The sequence below is a fragment of the Rhinopithecus roxellana genome, chromosome 7 (assembly GCF_007565055.1).
Source record: "Rhinopithecus roxellana isolate Shanxi Qingling chromosome 7, ASM756505v1, whole genome shotgun sequence".
In the NCBI taxonomy this organism is placed as follows: domain Eukaryota; kingdom Metazoa; phylum Chordata; class Mammalia; order Primates; family Cercopithecidae; genus Rhinopithecus; species Rhinopithecus roxellana.
The window spans coordinates 22,692,893-22,713,561 of NC_044555.1; the positions used below are offsets into that span (position 1 = coordinate 22,692,893).

General features: G+C 36.9%; 1 protein-coding gene across 1 annotated transcript in view; it reads right to left on the minus strand.

The window, feature by feature from the left end:
• Positions 1–20,669, minus strand: part of SHROOM4 (shroom family member 4) — a 289,985-nt gene that overhangs the window by 16,208 nt on the left and 253,108 nt on the right. The gene's annotated exons all lie outside the window — the stretch shown is intronic.

Consider the following 20,669-nt stretch of genomic DNA (forward strand, 5'->3'; position numbering starts at 1 on the left):
GGGAAAAGATACCCTTTTCAACAAATGGTGCTGCGATAATTGGCTAGCTACATGTAAGAGAATGAAACTGGAACCTCATCTCTCACCTTATATAAAAATCAACTCAAGATGGATTAAGAACTTAAACCTAAGACCTGAAACTATAAAAATTCTAGAAGAGAACACTGGAAAAATCCTTCTAGACATTGGCTTAGGCAAGGATTTCAGGACCAAGACCCCAAAAGCAAATGCAATAAAAATGAAGATAAATAGCTGGGACCTAATTAAAATAAAGAGCTTTTACATGGCAAATGGAGCAGTCAGCAGAGCAAACAGACAACCCACAGAGTGGGACAAAATCATTACCATCTATACATCTGACAGAGGACTAATATCCAGAATCTACAATGAACTCAAACAAATCAGTAAGAAAAAAAACAATCTCATCAAAAAGTGGGCTAAGGACATGAATAGACAACCCTCAAAAGAAGATATACAAATGGTGAACAAACAAATGAAAAAATGCTCAACATCACTATCAGGGAAATGCAAATCAAAACCACAATGGGATACCACTTTACTCCTGCAAGTATGGCCATAATCCAAAAATCAAAAGACAGTAGATGTTGGTGTGGATGGGTGAACAGGGAACACTTCTATGCTGCTGGTGGGAATGTAAGCTAGTACAGCCACTATGGAAAAGAGTGTGGAGTGTTCTTAAAGAACTAAAAGTAGAACTACCATTTGATCCATCAATCCCACTACTGGGTATCTACCCAGAGGAAAAGAAGTCATTATTTTAAAAACATACCTGCACATGCATTTTTATAGCAGCACAATTCACAACTGCAGAATCGTGGAACCAACCCAGATGCCCATCAATCAACAAGTGGATAAAGAAAGTGTGATATATATATATATATATATATATATATATATATATATATATGCGATGGAATACTATGCAGCCATTAAAAGGAATGAATTAACAGCATTTGCAGTGACCTGGATGAGATTGAAGACTATTATTCTAAGTGACGTAACTCAGGAATGGAAAACTAAACTTGTATGTTCTTACTGATATGTGGGAACTAAACTATGACGACACAAAGGCATAAGAATAATACAATGAACTTTGGGGACTTGGGGGGAAGAGTGGGAACGGGGCAAGGGATGAAAGACTACAAATATGGTGCAGTGTATACATGGGTAATGGGTGCACCAAAATCTCACAAATCACTAAAGAATTTACTCGGCCAGGTGCGATGGCTAACGCCTGTAATCCCAGCACTTTGGGAGGTCGAGGCGGCCAGATCACCTGAGCTCAGGAGTTCAAGAGCAGCCTGGCCAACTTGGAGAAACCCTCTCTCTACTAAAAATATTTTTTAAAAAATTAGCTGGGCATGGTTGTGGGCGCCTGTAATCCCAGCTACTTGGGAGGCTAAGGCAGGAGAATCGCTTGAACCTGGGAGTGGGAGGTTGCAGTGAGCCGAGATCACACCACTTGCACTCCAGCTTGGGCAAGAGGATGAGACTCCATCTCGAAAAAATAAATAAAGAAAAAAAAAAAAAAAAAAGAACTTACTCATGTAACCAAATACCCTGTGTACCCCAATAACTTATGGAAAAATAAAAAAGAAAAATTATCCATACATATATTTACTATTAAATATATGATATATGTCCAGGCAGTGGTTGGGAAACTTTAGTACCTGTGAGAACTTGTTAAAACAAAGATTGCTATACTCCCTGCCCCAGGGTATGTGGTTCAGTATGTCTAGGGTGAGGTCTAAAATTTTCATTTTAACAAATTTCTAGGCTTCTGGTAGGAGACCACACTTTGAAAACCACTGATTTGAGAGATTAAATGAAAAACTTTAGGTTTCTTTTTACTTGAAAGAAACCTGAAAAATCATCTAGTTAAATTTCTGTTTGTTATAAGCTTTAAAGAGCAGCTAGTTAGATCTTAAATAAGTATAAATATAAAGAGCATCTAGTTAAATGTTAAGGCCTTGGTAGGCTAAATGGTATGTCCAATATTTCACATACAGGGAACAACAAATTGAGAGCTAGGACTCCTTGTTCACTCATACATTTTGTGGAATTGTCTCCATTGGTCTGGAGAATGTCTCCTTTTAATGTATCAACTGTTTTTGGCATGATGGCTATGTACTTTTGATGTATATAGGTTAAAAAAAATGAGATCTGGGAGTTTAAATGCAAGTACTCAACACAGTATCCTGAGTAATTAGAACTGTGTCTGTTGCAAAATGGCTGATCAATAAATATTTAACAAAATGAAAAAAAAAAAAAAACATCCTTACAATGACTTACAAATGCCTGCATGGTTTGTTCCCTCATTAGCTCTACAACATCATATCCTACGACTTTTCCTCATGCTCACTCTGTTCCAGCCACACTGTTGTGTCTGCCTGGAAAAATCTTCCCCAAAACATTCAAATAATTTACCCCCTTACCTCCTTCAGGTCTTAATTCAAAATATGTCCCTTTTCAGTGAGATCTTCCCTGACTACCCTATTTAAAATTAAAGTTATCCATACTCCTTATGCCTCTTCCTCATTTCATTTTTCTTATAGTACTCATCAACATCTAATACATTTATTTCATTAATTTGCTTATAGTCTTTCTCTCCCTCTACAACATAAGCTTCATGAGGGCAAGGATTTTTGTCTTTTAAAGAAACACTGGATATTCCCAGCACCTAGCACAGGGTCTCCTGTTGGTAGATGCTTAAAATTTTTTGTTAAATAAATTTTCTTAAAAAATGTTCATGGCTCAGAAAAACATTCCTTTCCCTAGCTGGCTCTCAGTTTCACCTACTGATAGCATAAGGGAGTTGGATTGGGTGATGTCTCAGGTCTCTTGTAGCTCTAGGACTAAATCTAGAGATCGGGTGAAAAGTACAATCTCTGGAGCCAGATTTCTTGGACTTCTCCTCCTGCTGCCTTGAGACAGGTCACTTCACCTCTCTGGGCCTCGTTTTTGTATCTGAAAAGTAAAGATGATAAAAATAGACCCAGTCTCAAAGGGTTGCTCTGGAGATTAAATAAGATCATCCATATATAAGAACTTTAACACAGTGCATAGTGTTTAATAAACATTAACTATTGCTTTTAGGGTGATCATTAGCAAGTAGCCACGTTAGCAGCCTTGCTTAGGCTCAAACCCAGCTTCAGTTGCTGATGGTATGAAAAAAAAAAAGCAAAACAACTTCCATAACAACAAATTCACCTGAGGTTCATATGCAACTCATATGCGACTCATATGCATACAGCTGGCCTTTCCCCCTTCCTCCACCCCATTACTAAGACAGAAGAACAGCCTGTTCTCTTGTAACCTGATGTCCCTGGATAAGCGGGAGGGGGAGAGAGGCAACGTGTGATTGCCATGGCCACCCGCTGCATTTCAAGTTCCACAGAGAAGCAGGGCATGGGGGCTTATTCACAATCACCCACAAACCTGGCCATGGGTGCCTTCGACCAGAGTGTGTAGAATACATGTTGTTCCAGTGGCAGAGGCCCATCACAGACGTTCTACTAGGAGGGCAAAGGATGATGTTCAAAGCCATCAGCAGCAGACGTGATTCAGACAGCTGGCCAGGTCTTTGGGGCCAGAGATGCGTGGGCTTGCCAGAGTAAGGCAGGATGTGGATAGGTTACTGGAATGGAAACTAGAAACAGTAACCAATAAAAAAGCCTAATAAAATGATAAGAATATTAATAACAACTTACATTTCTTTTGAATATATTGTGTACCAAATGCTTTGTACGTGCTTTCATTTAATTCTCAGTGAACTCAGTAGTTCTCAACTTTAACTATACGTTGGACAAACTTGAAAAAAATCAGTGCTCTGGCTCCACTGCACCAATTAAATCAGAATGTCTAGCAAAAAAAATTTAATCTCCCCAGATAATTATAACCTGTAGCCAGGGTTGAGAACCCTCTGTTCACCAGATCTAGGCTTAATGCAGCAACAGCGGTGACATTAGGCCATTATTTCTTTAACCATGGTATGCGTACCACTGGCTGTACACAAAATGATTTAGGAGATAAACAGGTGAGCATTTTGAATGTCAATAGTTATGTATTCATCTTGATGTGTATTAGAAATATACATCTATCTACAATACATATAGCCCATGATTTCACAAACATTGCTTAAACAACGCTAAATTGATTTAAAATATTGAAAAGTGACTTGAGTTAAAGAAATATATGAGATAAATAATAATAAGGTGACATAAGAATACAGCTCCAAAAATTCAGAATAGGATAGATGAATGGCTGAAGAGGAATAAACACTATCTGAAGTCATTCATTTTTTCATTCAATCATTTATTCGTTCAATAAATATTTACTGGATAATGATTATGTGACAGATATTATGTTAGACACAATGGAGAGACGAGTAAAGAGTAAGAAATGGTTCTTGCCTTCAAGGATCTCACAGAAAAGAAAATATACAATGGCAATTCAGTATAAATAAGCACAGGGTATAGTGGGAGTGTATGGAGGGGGCAGGTTATGGAGACAGAAACAGTGGGGATTTAGGAATATTTCCAAGAAAAGGTGACTGGTCATGTAAAAGGGAGAGGGAGGAAAAGATGATGTCAGGCTGAGGACAGTAGGAACAATGCACAGAAGTGAGAAGCAGCAGGGTGTAAAGATGTAATGGTTGGCTTGGGGGAGGAGTGAAGAAGGGAGTATTCAGTTACTACAGAAAAACATACAAGGCGGGGAAGTGAGGAGAGAAAAGGCCAGAAAGATCTGCCTGAATTGGATTATTGCACTCCAAGAACAAGGGTTTGAGCTTTATTCTCTGAACAGGCTTGACTTTATATCTGGGCTAGAGGGTTAATATTCAAATCCTAGTTTTAGCACTTTTTTTTTTTTTTTTTTTTTTTTTTTTTTTTTTTACTGTGTGTCAGTGGGCAAGTTGCCTAACCTTTCTTAGCTTCAGTTTTCTCATCTCTCAAGTGGAAAATTAATAGATACCTTTCTTAGCATTAAGTGTAGGAGGTTAAATGAGATCTCATTTATAAATCATTTTTCATGGTGCTTGGCACACAAAGTAAGTCCCACTTCTTGTCTGTTCTTCCCTGGCAGAAAAAAGGAGCATTATCTCTTGTCAGCAGTGTGTGTTTATAATATGAGTCAATCTGTATTACTCTCTCATTTTATCTCTATATTCAATAAACTTTTAAAAAACATCTGCCATGTAGCAGGCCTTTTGCCTATTTTATTTTACTTAATTTGCACAAGGGCCCTGATGACAGGAAGACTGTGCAGTGAAAAGTCCAGTGAAAAGGGCAGGGTTGTTAATGCTATCTTAACTTCAACTAGAGCAGCTATGCTTTGGCTCCACAATGCTTAAGGTACAATGAATTCCACATTTCTTTATTATTTCTTCATAGATGAGGAAACATCAAGAACTGTTTTCCTGACTCTAGGAGAGAAAAAATAGCTGAAGACACAGGGCCTATATGCTGAGAATTTGCCCCAGTGACCTCTACTAGCCTGAGGGTCTGGAGGCACTATTGGTGTCTTCCAGAATTTGGCTGCTTTGTCTCCTGATATTCTATTTTTGTGTTTTATTTATTGTGGTAAAAAAAAAAATACAACATCACATAAAAGTCTAAGATTTGTTCATTTTTTTCTGTAGTTATGTCGTACTTTAAGAAACAGGTTTTGTTTAAAGTAATGACATTGCATAAAACACCAGTGACTGTTCCAGTTAAGTTATTGGTGAATGATCCAGTTGGCTATAGAAATTACAGATGATAAGTTTCTTAAATGTAAAACAAAAACGATATATTTTTAAAATGCCCTATACAATTTAGAAAGGGAAAGAAATTAGTTCAATACTAAGACATCTTAACCAACAGAAAAAAACAGAGAGGTCTTCTAGTTCAGGTAAGATGACATACATAGACTCGTTTCTCATTGCTCCTCTCCTCTAGGTACAACTATAAATTCTGATAATAAACCTTTTTGTTCCTGTGGGCCTGGAGACTCCCTTCCCTACTGTAGTTGGTGGTTAGCAGGTCACCTCTAAGAAGAATCCCTTCAGAACAAGTGACCCAGCCTGGAAGCTTCTTTGTGTCCTTGGGCCCGAGAAGATCCTCTCCCACAGAGACAAGCCAGGTTGCCCTTGGGGTAGGGAGAGTGGATCCTGCACAACATATGGCCAGTTGCAGGAACCCTTCTTCCTGGAGACTCCCTTTTCCCACCTAGAGGCATCATAACAACCTAGCCTGGGGAAGCACCTTCTGCCTCCACAGGCTGAATCAGCACAGACCAGTGAAAGCCTCAAAGACACCACGTAAACCAAGCAGATGAAAACACAGTAAAAGCTCTGAAAATTAAACTGTCATTAGAACCACAGCACACAAGAGTAGGCCAGGACTTGCATGCTAAACCTAAACAAGGAGACTTCCTAAAATAGAAGATTGACGTAGGACTCTCAGACTTTCCTAACTCAATAACAAAAGTGTGGATATTTTGTAGAATATATTTAAAAATCACCTGTCATACCAAGAACCAGGAAAATAAGTTGAATGAGAAAAGATAACCAAATGATGCCAATATGGAGATGAATCATATGCTGGAATTATCTGATAAAAGTTTTAAAGCAGTCAGCATAAAAATGCCTCAATGGGCAATTATGAACATGGTAGAAATAAATTAAAAAATGAAAATTTCAGCAAAGAAATAGAAACTATATAAAAAAGAACCAAATGCAAACTCAAAAATATATTAATGGGAAAAAACACACCCAAGTAATTATGCTGAGTGAAATAAACCAATTTCAAAAGGTTATGTACTGTATGATTCCATTTATATAAAATTGTTGAAATGACAAAAATCATTGAACCTGAGAACAATTTAGTGGTTGTCAGGATTTAGAGTTTTGGTTCAGGAGAGGGAAATGTATGTGGTTATAAAAGGGCAAAATGAGAGATCCTGTGGGATGGAACTGTTCTATATCTTGACTATTGTGGAGGATAAACAAACTTACATATGTATTAAATTGTATAGAGCTAAATACACACACACACTTATACATACATAGAAAGGAGTAATACCAGGGAAATCTGAATGAGATCAGTGGATTGTATCAATGTCAATATCATGGCTGTGATACTGTACTATTTCCCACTGGGGGAAACTGAATAAGCGCCCATGCTCTGTATTATTTCTTGCAACTCTATATGAATCTATATCTCAAATCAAAATTTAATTAAAAATTAATCTACATTTTAAGTGCTTAATTAAAATAAAATCAATTCTCTGATTCACGAAATAGAGAAAATAGTATTTTACTGTGAACTATGGCTTTGCTTTGTTTTATGTAAGTGCTAGCGTTGGCATAAATTTGTAAAACATAAGCTCTGTTAGTATATACATATTTTTGAAAGTTACATTTCGGGGCAATTTTGAGGTGTGGAACCTGAAGTTTAATTGCAGGACTTACTGCAGCTTCAGAATCAGTGCATTTAAAAGCTAGAACAATGTTGGCTTTTAACTCCATATATTAGACTTACCAATTATTAGAAATAAACTGCCATGTATATCCATTTTTAAAAGTGCACTAAAGTCTATGTGGATTCAATTAGAAAACAAATAAATCCTATATGAGCTCTCACTCAGCAGAGTTGGCTAGAAGTCCAATATCAATTGCTTTGTGAGATTCTTTCATTTTCATTTGATTATACCCGAATCTTGGGGTTTAGGCAGTACGGGAAGAAAAGAGCAAAGGTCGTGGTTATTAGGCTGTGGCAACAAAAGTCTCATTGCTCCTCTTCTAGGCTGGTGTGGTCCATTCATTCAAAGGTGAACTTTGCAATTCCCTGCTAAACTCCCTCTATGCTGAGTTCTGCAATGGAGACTTTCACTGGGGCACTTCAGGCTTGCCTAATAACCAAGTCTTCCCAGAGCTACCCACCATCCCAGGCCTGTCACCACCACCGTGTTCTGTATGAACAGAAGCAGAACTAGAAAACTGGTGGTTCTAGTTTGTTTCTTCCCCTGAGGGAAGCTGTACAACTTACCAACTCCCCACTGCTCTATCTTGGCAACTCAGCCCCATCCCCATGATGAGCTTATATGAAACTTCAGTGTGTATCACGATCACCCAAGAGCTTGTTAAATATGCTACAACCTAGGACCTGCCCCAAACCTCCTGGTGCCTTTGTTTATTAATCCACTTCACTGAAAATATAAAGAGCAAGGTATTTGGGCATTAAATTAGTAGTATGTCACCCTGCCATGTACATAAAAATTTTATTTGAAACTGGCTAGCCATATGCAGAAGAATGAAACTGAACCCCCTACCTTTCACCATACACAAAAATTAACTCAAGATGGATGAAAGATTTATTTTTATATTTATATTTACTTTATTTTTCCATAAGTTATTGGGGTACAGGTGACATTTTGGCCACTTTTTCAAAAATTATAAAGAAATTTCAAGGCAGCTACAGCAGCACATTAAACCAGGTGCAAGGCCCTTCTAGGCATGGGGCCCTGTGAGACTGCACAGGTCACATGCCCATGATGATAGTCTGGAACTTAGCAGAGAGGTCAGGGTGGTAGGTGTGGATTTGGGAGTCACTGGCATGTAGATGGTCTTTTACATCATGAGAGTAGAGGAGATTATCTAAGGAGACCTTGTAGAGTGAGAAAAGCAGAGGAGGTTGAAGATAAACTCCAGGGAACACCAGCAGTATAAGAATAAACAGGAAAGAGTTCTCAGTGGTGTGCAGGCAAAAGAGGTGGAAGTTAAGAGAACAAATTTTGGATCTAGACTGCCTAGGTTCAAATCCCACCTCTGCCACTTTTCTTGGTGACCTTTTTGCTGCCTCTATTTCTTTACATGTAAAATGAGTATGATAGCAATGGTATCTATTGTATGGGGTTATATGATGTTTAAACAAGTTACTATATGTAAGTACTTAGAATGTTGCCAAAAACAGAAAAAACTGTCATTGTTAGCTATAAGACATATTTCTTCTTCTTAGTGGCAGTACTAATAGTAGCAAAAGGAAATCCAGGAAAGGAGTATTGTGGAAGCCAATGGTGAGCATTTCAAAGAATTTGATAACTAGTATCAAATACAAGAGAAAGGGCCACAAAGATGACACCTGAAACTTGACCACTGGCTTTAACAATGAGAAAGGAGATCATCAATGAACTTAAAGAGGGTGGGAGGCAGTGAGAGGAAGTATGGAAACCAGATTTCAACTGATTGAAGAGTGAAATGGAGGTAGTGTGTGTGCACATTTATCTCTTAAAGTTTAACTGTAAAAGAAGAAGGTGAGGAGATATGGGGAAAAGAAGAAAAAAAGAAAAATTGCCCAGACTAGATCGTTTCAGCGTATTGATAGGACGAAGCAGTGGAATAAAACAAGTTGAAGATGTTGGAGAAAGAGAATAATTGGTGGTGAAAGGGCTCAGAGGAGACAGAAGAGAACCCTTATGTTTGAGGGTAGGGGGGAAAATGCAAGGATGGGTGTACACGCAGAGGCCAGCAAAGGGGTGGCAAGCTGAGAGACTTTTTATGTCCAACAGCCTCCATTTTTTCTTCTGAGGGATTTTTTAAATTGTGAGATGTAAGTGTCATACAGAAAGGTATATACATCATGAGTGTATAGCTTCATGAATGATCACAAAATAAATACACATATGTAACCATCGCTCAAGAAATAAAACAATGTCAGCACCCAGGAAAGCCCTCTACCAGTGTCTCTTTCTATCACGTACCCTTCCACCCTGATAAAAGGTTAACCGTAATGTGACTTTTGTGGTAATCACCTCCTAGCATTTCTTTATACCTTTATCACCTAGGTGTGCATCTCTAAACACTACAGTAAAATTTTGTCCGTTTTGAAATTTAAGACTTCAGTAGCATACTATGTCTTTTTTTGTACCTGACTTCTCTTGTGCAAGATTACGTTTGTGGGATTCATCCATGTTGTTTTATGTACTGTAATATCTTTATTTTCACTGCTGTATAGTAGTATATTATATGAATACAGAAAAAATTGTCATGCAACATTGAAGGAAATTTGGATTGTATCTAGCTTTTGGCTGTTATGAATAAAGCTACATATCGTTTGGTGTATATGTACACACATTTCTGTTCTCTTTATTACCCATGATATACCTGCTGTGTCATAGCATAAGCATATCTTTAAATTTAATCAATAATGCCAAACTGTTTTACAAAGTGCTTGTATCAATTTACATTCCCACCAATAGTGTATGAAGGTTATTTTTGATCCACATCCTCTCCTATGTTTGCCGTTTGTCATACTTTTAAATGTAGACATATATAAGTCGGTGTATTTTTAAGTTTATTCATCATTTGGATTTTCTCTTTTGTGAGGTGACTTTTCAAGTCTTTTCCTTATTTTTCTATTGGGCTGTTTGTCTCCTATTGGTGTGTAAGATTTATATATATGTATATTCTGGATATGAGTCCTTTATAGGATGCAAATGTTTTTATATGTTTTGCAAATATTTTCTTCTCACTCCAAGGTTATGAAAATATTCTTCTATATTATCTTCTGCAGCTTTATAGGCTTGCTACTCAATTTTAGGTCTATAATCTACCTGGTGTTGATGTGAAGTAGTGTTCAAATCTAATTTTGTCTCCCATATGGATGCCCCATTGTTCCAGCACCACTTATTAGAAAAAAATCTTCTTTCTTCCACATTGCATTGAGTGATCCAATTCATGAATATGGCATATCTCTCCTTTATAAAGATCTTCATTATGCCTCTCAATTAATTTTCATAATATTCCCCAAAGTGTTATTGCACATCTTTTGTTAGATTGATGTTAGGTCTTCAATATTTTTTGAAAGAGTGGCTTTTAAGAATTTTTTTTCTAACTGTTTGCTGATGGAATATAGATATGTAAGCAAGTTTTAGGTTTTATTTTTAATTTGGATACAGTAAAAGTTACTCTTTTTGGTGTAAAGTTCTATGAGTTTTGACAAATGCATAGTATTGCCTTCCCCAGCAACCCTTAACCTCTGTCACTAACTGATCTGTTCTCTATTCCTAGAATTTTGCCTCTTCCAGAACATCATATACATGGAATCATAGTCTGTAGTCTTTTGAGTTTCACTTCTTTCATTTAGTGTAATTCATTTGAGATTCATCCAAGTTGTTTATGTATCGATAATTCTTTCTTTTTCATTGATGAGTAGTATTTCATTATATGGCTGTACTACTGTTCAAATGATGAATGATGTACCATTCATCATTTGAGGGATATTTGGGCTGCTTTCCAGGTTGGGACAATTACAAATAAATCTGCAACAAACATTTATACACAGACTTTTGTGTGAACATAGGTTTTCATTTAACTTGGGTAGTTACCCAGAAGTGGAATTATGGGGTCACATGGTAAGTATATATTTAACTTTAAAATAAATAATTATTGCAGATTTACTCGTAATTCATGCTACCTGACTTCAAACTATACTACAAGGCTACAGTAACCAAAACAGCAAGGTACTGGTACCAAAACAGATATATAGACCAATGGAACAGAACAGAGGCCTCAGAAATAATGCCACATATCTACAACCATCTGATCTTTGACAAACCTGACAAAAACAAGCAATGGAAAAAGGATTCCCTATTTAATAAATGGTGTTGGGAAAACTGGCTAGCCATATGCAGAAAACTGGAACTGGACCCCTTCCTTACACCTTATACAAAAATTAACTCAAGATGGATTAAAGGCTTAAATGTAAGACCTAAAACCACAAAAACCCTAGAAGAAAACCTAGGCAATACCATTCAGGACATAGCCATGGGCAAAGACTTCATGACTAAAACACCAAAAGCAATGGAAACAAAAGCCAAAATTGACAAACAGGATCTAATTAAATGAAAGAGCTTCTGCACAGCAAAAGAAACTACCATCAGAGTGAACAGGCAACCTACATAATGGGAGAAAATTTTTGCAATCTATCCATCTGACAAAGGGCTAATATCCAGAATCTACAAAGAACTTAAACAAATTTATAAGAAAAAAAGGGGGCAAAGGATATGAACAGACACTTCTCAAAGAAAACATTTATGCGGCCAACAAGCATATGAAGAAAAGCTCATCATTACTGGCCATTAGAGAAATGCAAATCAAAACCACAATGAGATACCATCTCATGCCAGTTAGAATGGCAATCATTAAAAAGTCAGGAAACAACAGATGCTGGAAAGGATGTGGAGAAATAGGAATGCTTTTACACTGTTGGTGTGAGTGTAAATTAGTTCAACCATTGTTGGCAATTGTGGCGATTCCTCAAGGATCTAGAACCAGAAATACCATTTGACCTAGCAATCTTATTACTGGATACATACCCAAAGGATTATAAATCATTCTACTATAAAGACACATGCATACTTATGTTTATTGCAGCACTATTCACAATAGCAAAGACTTGGAACCAACCCAAATGCCCATCATTGATAGACTGGATAAAGAAAATGTGGCACATACACACCATGGAATACTATGCAGCCATAAAAACAAATGAGTTCATGTCCTTTGCAGGGACATAGATGAAGCTAGAAACCATCATTCTAGGCAAACTAACACAGAAACAGAAAACCAAACACCACGTGTTCTCACTCATAACTGGGAGTTGAACAATGAGAACACATGGACATAGGGAGGGGAACGTCACACACCAGGGCCTGTCCGGGGGTGGGGAGGGGTAGGGGAGGAATAGCATTAGGAGAAATACCCAATGTAGATGATGGGTTGATGGGTGCAGCAAATCACCATGGCACATTTATACCTATGTAACAAACCTGCACATTCTGCACATGTATCCCAAAACTTAAAGTACAATAACAAAAAAAAAAAGTAATTGCCAAATTGTTTTTCAAAGTTACTGTACCATTTTTCATCCCCACTAACAATTTAGAAGAGTTCCAGTTGCTCTGCATCCTTGTCAGCACTTGGTATTGTCAGCTTTTAAAAAAAGTTTTAGCCATTCTAATAGTGGTATAGTGTTATCTTAATGTGGTTTTAACTTGCATTTCCCTAATGTCTAATAATATTGAGAAGTTTTGCACTTTGCCAAGCACCTTTACATTTTAAATAAGCTTTACTTTTAGAATAGTTTTAGATTTACAGACAAGTTACAAAAATGGTACAGAAAATTACCATATCCCCCACACCCAGTTTTGCCTATTATTAATATTTTAAATTAATAAGGTATATTTGTTACAATTATTGAGCCAATATTGACACATTTTTTTAAGTCTGTAATTTATTCAGATTTCCTTAGTTTTTACTGATTGTGCTTCTCCTGTTCCAGGATCCCATCTAGGAAACCACATTACATTTTGTCATCATTTCTCTGTAGGCTCCTCTTGGCTCTGACAGTTTCTCTTGTTTTTGATGATTTTGACAGTTTTGAGGAGCACTGGTCAGGTATTTTATAGAATGCCCCTCAACTGAGATTTGTCCAGTACTTTTCTAATGACTACACTAGAGTTACAGGTTTCTACAGAAGACCACAAAGGTAAAGTGCCATTCTCATAACATCATATCAAGAGTACATACTGTCAACACAATCTTTCACAGTTGATGTTAACCTTGATCACTTGGCTAAAGTTAGTGTTTGCAGGTTTCTCTACTATAAAGTTATTCTTTTTTACTCCTTTTTATATCATGCTCTTTGGAAAGAAGTCTCTATGCACAACCCATACTTAAGTGGAGAGTGATGTTCCATCTCCTTAGGGGTGGAGTATCTGCAGAAATTATTTTGAATTCTTATGCATAAAAGATGTCTTCCCCCATTTGTTTATTTGGTCATTTTTATCACTATAGACTTATGGATATTTATTTTATACTTTGGCTTATAGACCAATATTACTTTATTTTGTTGCTCAAATTGTTCCAGCTTTGGTCATTTAACTCTTTCAGTTGGTATGTGTGTCCCTTTAGCATGCCCCTATCACTGTGACTTTTTTGAGCACTTCCTTATTTTTTGGAACTACGAGATGCTCCAGGCTTGTCTTATGTCTTTCCTGTCCCAGTCCTAGAATCAGCCATTTCTCCAAGGAGCCTTGGTTCCTTTTATTGGAAAATGATTCTTAAGACTAATATCTGGGTTCTAGGTGTGCCTATTGCTACTACAGTGTCATTGTTTCTAGGCCCTCTCACGGAGCTAGGAAATACATGTATGTATACTAACCATGGATACACACAATTCTTTCTATATCAGTTTCTATGCTAAGCTAAACATGAATTCATACTGATGTCGCGGACACTAATAGCAATACTACATGGTTCATTCTAGCCTTTCTCTCTTGCTTATCTGTAATATCTCACTCCAACAGTGAGAAACCTGTTTGCCACCATCCACTTATTTATTCAATCCTGGTGTACATGTACAGTGGTTCCAGAATTGTTAACCTGTGCCCCTGTGAAAAAAACGACTTGTGGTAAAGTGCTTATGTATAGTTCCCGTGGTCTTTAGCTTTGCAGTTTTCGGCCATATTCAAAGTTACTGAGGTCACGACTTCCTTTTCCCCAACACTTCGGTTAAATTGTGCCATATATTTGTAATACAGTTATATTATTTTGTTACAGTCTACATGCCATCCTAGGATCCCTAACTTCCCAGTTGAGTTTTAAAATTTGTATACATTAAGTTTACTCTTTATGTTGTAAAGTTCTGTGAATTTTGTCAAAAGGGTAGTGTTATGAATCCATCAGTACAGTACCATATATAATATATTTATACGGTACATAAATCTCCTGTGATTCACCTAATTAACCTTTTCTCCTCCCCAAACCCCTGAAAACCACCCAACTGTTTTCAGTCTCTACAGTTTTCCCTTTTCCAGAATGTCGTATAAATGTGTAGTATATAGTTTTCTCTGACTGGCTTTTTAAACTTAGCATATGCATTTAAGATTCATCCATGTTATTGCATGGTATCTCATACCTTTTAATTGCTAAATAGTGTTCCATAGTATAAATGCACTACAGTTTGTTTATCCATTCGCCTTGAGTGACATCTTGGTTGCTTCCAGTTTTTTGTAAGTAGGAATAAAACTGCTATAAACATTTGCATTGAGATATTTGTGTGGACATAAATTTTCTTTCTTTTTTTTTTTATTATACTTTAAGTTCTAGGGTACATGTGCATAACGTGCAGGTTTGTTACATATGTATACTTATGCCATGTTGGTGTGCTGCACCCATCAACTCGTCAGCACCCATCAATTCATCATTTATATCATGTATAACTCCCCAATGCAATCCCTCCCTCCTCCCAACTCCCCCCTCCCCATGATAGGCCCCAGTGCGTGATGTTCCCCTTCCCGAGTCCAAGTGATCTCATTGTTCAGTTCCCACCTATGAGTGAGAACATGCGGTGTTTGGTTTTCTCTTCTTGTGATAGTTTGCTAAGAATGATGGTTTCCAGCTGCATCCATGTCCCTACAAAGGACGCAAACTCATCCTTTTTTATGGCTGCATAGTATTCCATGGTGTATATGCGCCACATTTTCTTAATCCAGTCTGTCACAGATGGACATTTGGGTTGATTCCAAGTCTTTGCTATTGTGAATAGTGCCGCAATAAACATACGTGTGCATGTGTCTTTGTAGTAGAATAATTTATAATCCTTTGGGTATATACCCAGTAGTGGGATGGCTGGGTCATATGGTACATCTAGTTCTAGATCCTTGAGGAATTGCCATACTGTTTTCCATAATGGTTGAACTAGTTTACAATCCCACCAACAGTGTAAAAGTGTTCCTATTTCTCCACATCCTCTCCAACAACTGTTGTTTCCTGATTTTTTAGTGATTGCCATTCTAACTGGTGTGAGATGGTATCTCATTGTGGTTTTGATTTGCATTTCTCTGATGGCGAGTGACGATGAGCATTTTTTCATGTGTCTGTTGGCTGTATGAATATCTTCTTTTGAGAAATGTCTGTTCATATCCTTTCCCCACTTTTTGATGGGGTTGTTTGTTTTTTTCTCGTATATTTGTTTGAGTTCTTTGTAGATTCTGGATATTAGCCCTTTGTCAGATGAGTAGGTTGCAAAAATTTTCTCCCATTCTGTAGGTTGCCTGTTCACTCTGATGGTAGTTTCTTTTGCTGTGCAAAAGCTCTTTAGTTTAATTAGATCCCATTTGTCAATTTTTGCTTTTGCTGCCGTTGCTTTTGGTGTTTTAGACATGAAGTCCTTGCCCATGCCTATGTCCTGAATGGTACTACCTAGGTTTTCTTCTAGGGTTTTTATGGTATTAGTTCTAACATTTAAGTCTCTAATCCATCTTGAATTAATCTTAGTATAAGGGGTAAGGAAAGGATCCAGTTTCAGCTTTGTACTTATGGCTAGCCAATTTTCCCAGCACCATTTATTAAATAGGGAATCCTTTCCCCATTTCTTGTTTCTCTCAGGTTTGTCAAAGATCAGATGGCTGTAGATGTGCGGTATTATTTCTGAGGACTCTGTTCTGCTCCATTGGTCTATATCTCTGTTTTGGTACCAGTACCATGCTGTTTTGGTTACTGTAGCCTTGTAGTATAGTTTGAAGTCAGGTAGCGTGACGCCTCCAGCTTTGTCCTTTTGACTTAGGATTGTCTTGGCAATGCGGGCTCTTTTTTGGTTCCATATGAACTTTAAAGCAGTTTTTTCCAATTCTGTGAAGAAACTCATTGGTAGCTTGATGGGGATGGCATTGAATCTATAAATAACCTTGGGGAGTATGGCCATTTTCACGATATTGATTCTTCCTATCCATGAGCATGGTATGTTCTTCCATTTGTTTGTGTCTTCTTTGATTTCACTGAGCAGTGGTTTGTAGTTCTCCTTGAAGAGGTCCTTTACATCCCTTGTAAGCTGGATTCCTAGGTATTTTATTCTCTTTGAAGCAATTGTGAATGGAAGTTCATTCCTGATTTGGCTCTCTGCTTGTCTGTTACTGGTGTATAAGAATGCTTGTGATTTTTGCACATTAATTTTGTATCCTGAGACTTTGCTGAAGTTGCTTATCAGCTTAAGGAGATTTTGGGCTGAGACAATGGGGTTTTCTAAATATACAATCATGTCATCTGCAAACAGGGACAATTTGACTTCTTCTTTTCCTAACTGGATACCCTTGATTTCTTTCTCTTGCCTGATTGCCCTAGCCAGAACTTCCAACACTATGTTGAATAGGAGTGGTGAGAGAGGGCATCCCTGTCTCGTGCCAGTTTTCAAAGGGAATTTTTCCAGTTTTTGCCCATTCAGTATGATATTAGCTGTGGGTTTGTCATAAATAGCTCTTATTATTTTGAGGTACGTTCCATCAATACCGAATTTATTGAGCGTTTTTAGCATGAAGGGCTGTTGAATTTTGTCAAAAGCCTTTTCTGCATCTATTGAGACAATCATGTGGTTCTTGTCTTTGGTTCTGTTTATATGCTGGATTACGTTGATTGATTTGCGAATGTTGAACCAGCCTTGCATCCCAGGGATGAAGCCCACTTGATCATGGTGGATAAGCTTTTGGATGTGCTGCTGAATCCGGTTTGCCAGTATTTTATTGAGAATTTTTGCATCGATGTTCATCAGGGATATTGGTCTAAAATTCTCTTTTTTTGTTGTGTCTCTGCCAGGCTTTGGTATCAGGATGATGTTGGCCTCATAAAATGAGTTAGGGAGGATTCCCTCTTTTTCTATTGATTGGAATAGTTTCAGAAGGAATGGTACCAGCTCCTCCTTGTACCTCTGGTAGAATTCAGCTGTGAATCCATCTGGTCCTGGACTTTTTTTGGTGGGTAGGCTATTAATTGTTGCCTCAATTTCAGAGCCTGCTATTGGTCTATTCAGGGATTCAACTTCTTCCTGGTTTAGTCTTGGGAGAGTGTAAGTGTCCAGGAAATTATCCATTTCTTCTAGATTTTCTAGTTGATTTGCGTAGAGGCGTTTATAGTATTCTCTGATGGTAGTTAGTATTTCTGTGGGGTCGGTGGTGATATCCCCTTCATCATTTTTTATTGCATCTATTTGATTCCTCTCTCTTTTCTTCTTTATTAGCCTTGCTAGCGGTCTGTCAATTTTGTTGATCTTTTCAAAAAACCAACTCCTGGATTCATTGATTTTTTGGAGGGTTTTTTGTGTCTCTATCTCCTTCAGTTCTGCTCTGATCTTAGTTATTTCTTGCCTTCTGCTAGCTTTTGAATGTGTTTGCTCTTGCCTCTCTAGTTCTTTTAATTGTGATGTTAGAGTGGTGGACATAAATTTTCAAGTCAGTTGGCTAGTACCTAGGAACAAGATTGCTGGATCGTATGGCAAGACTATTTTTATCATTGTAAGAAACTACCAAACTGTCTTCCAAAGTAGCTGTATCATTTTGCATTCCCAACAGCAACGAATGAGAATTCCTGTTGTTCCACATCCTTGCCAGCATTTGGTGCTGTCAGTGTTCTGGATTTTAGCCATTCTAAAAGGTGTGCAGTGAACTATTTTGAGTTTATTTTTGTATAAATAATCTCATTGTCATTTTAATTTGAAATTCCCTGATGACATATGATGTTGAGCATCTTTTCTTATGCTTACTTGTCATCTGTATATCTTCTATGATGATTTGTCTGTTAAGATCTTTTGTTCATTTTTAAATTGAGTCATTTGTTTTCTTATTGATGAGTTTTAAGAGTTCTTTATATGTTTGGATACAAGTCCTTTATCAAATATGAGTTTTGCAAATATTTTATGTATCCTGTCTTTTCATTGTCTTAATGTTGTCTTTCACAGGGAAGAAGTTTTTAATTTTGATGAGGCCCAATTTATCATATTTTTTCTCTTATAACATGCTTTCAGTGTGGTATCTAAGAACTCTTGGTCTAACCTAAGGTCACAGATATTCTATTTTTTCTTCTCAAAATATTATAAATTTTACATTTTAAATTTAGCCTTAGGAACCATTTTGAGTTTATTTTTGTGTAAAAATAATTCGGGTTCATTTAAAAAATATATGGATGTCCAAATATTCCAGCACCATTTGTTGAAAGACTACCTTTTCTCTTAAGTTTCCTTTGAATTTTTGTCAAAAATCAGTTGACTCTATTTGTGTTGAACTACTTCTTGGTCTGTATTTTTTCAGTTGATCTATGTGTCTATTCTTCTGCCAATACAATAATTACCTTGATTTTTTATAGCTGAATAATAAGCCTTAACATCCAATACAGTAATTCCTCCAAATACCACACTGTGTTGATACAGTTAATAGTAAGTCTTGAAATAAGATACTATGAGTCCTCCAACTTTATTCTTTTTGAAAATTATTTTGGATCTCCTAGTTCCTTTGCCTTTCAATATTAATTTAAGAATCACCTGGTTAATATCTAGAAAAAAATTCCTGCTGGGATTTTAATTGAGTTTGCATTGAATTTATAGATCAATTTTGGGATAATTAATATCTTAACAATATTGAGTCTTCCAATATATGAACATGGCTCATATCTCCATTTATTTAGTTTTTCGTATCTTTCCTATATGTTTCATAGCTTTTAGTATACGTATCTTGAACAATTTTGTTAGTTTTCTACTTAAGTATTTCATTTTTTCCGGTACAATTGAAAATTGTACTTTAAAAAAAAATCTTTTGATTTCTAATTTTTCATTGCTAGTATATAGAAATGTAATTAATTTTTGTATATTGACCTTTTATTCAGAGACCTTGATAAACTCATTTATTAGTTTTAATAGTTCTTTTGTAGATTCCATGGAATTTTCCACGAGACAATTTTGTTGTGTATAAATAGAGAGTTTTATTCCTTCTTTTATATTCTGTATGCTTTTTATTTCTTTTTCTTGTGTTATTGCACTAGGTAAGATTTCCAATATGATATTAAATAGGAGTGGTGAGAATAGAAATGCTTGTCTTTTCCATAGTCTTAAAGAAAAAGTATTCAATCTTGCATATTAAGTATGATGTTAGTTGTAGATATACTTTATTAGATTAAGGAGGTTCCTTCTACTCCTAGTTAGCTGTGAGTCATTTTAAGAAACAGTTTGATTGAGGTATAATTTACATTCCATAAAATTTACCTATTTAAATAATTTCTAGTAAATTTATAGAGTTATGAAACCATCAAATCCAGTTTTAGAACATTTTCCCCTACCCCCAGTTCCATGAATCCTCAATCCCAGGAAACCTGCTTTCATTGTCTTTTCCTGGACATTTTATATAAAAAGGAAAACACTGCCTTGTATTCCTGTATTTGGTCACTTTTTGTGGAGGAATCACCCCTTCAGTGGCGCTAGGCCTTCCAGTGTCTTTAGGTGGGCGAATAGAGTTTCCAATCCATAGAGTACAAAATACACTTTCCAGGCAGGACCACTTGCTGTGGTGGGGTCACCCTGTTTGTGCCACTGGGGCCACTGGGTGTCTCTAGGTGAGAAAAGAAACTCTCTGGCCCATAAGAATGAAATGCACTTTCTCTGGTCACTTATCATTACTGGAGCTCCTACTTGATCACCAGTGCCACTGGGCCTAACTGGAGTAATTAGCAGGACTCCCATCTGATCTGGAGAAGGCATGAGCCTGCCTGAGTAGTCTTTATCTGATATGTCAGGGTCAGAAGATGCCAGGCCTAATTGCCTTCTGTTGCTGGATGAGGGGTGGTAAGA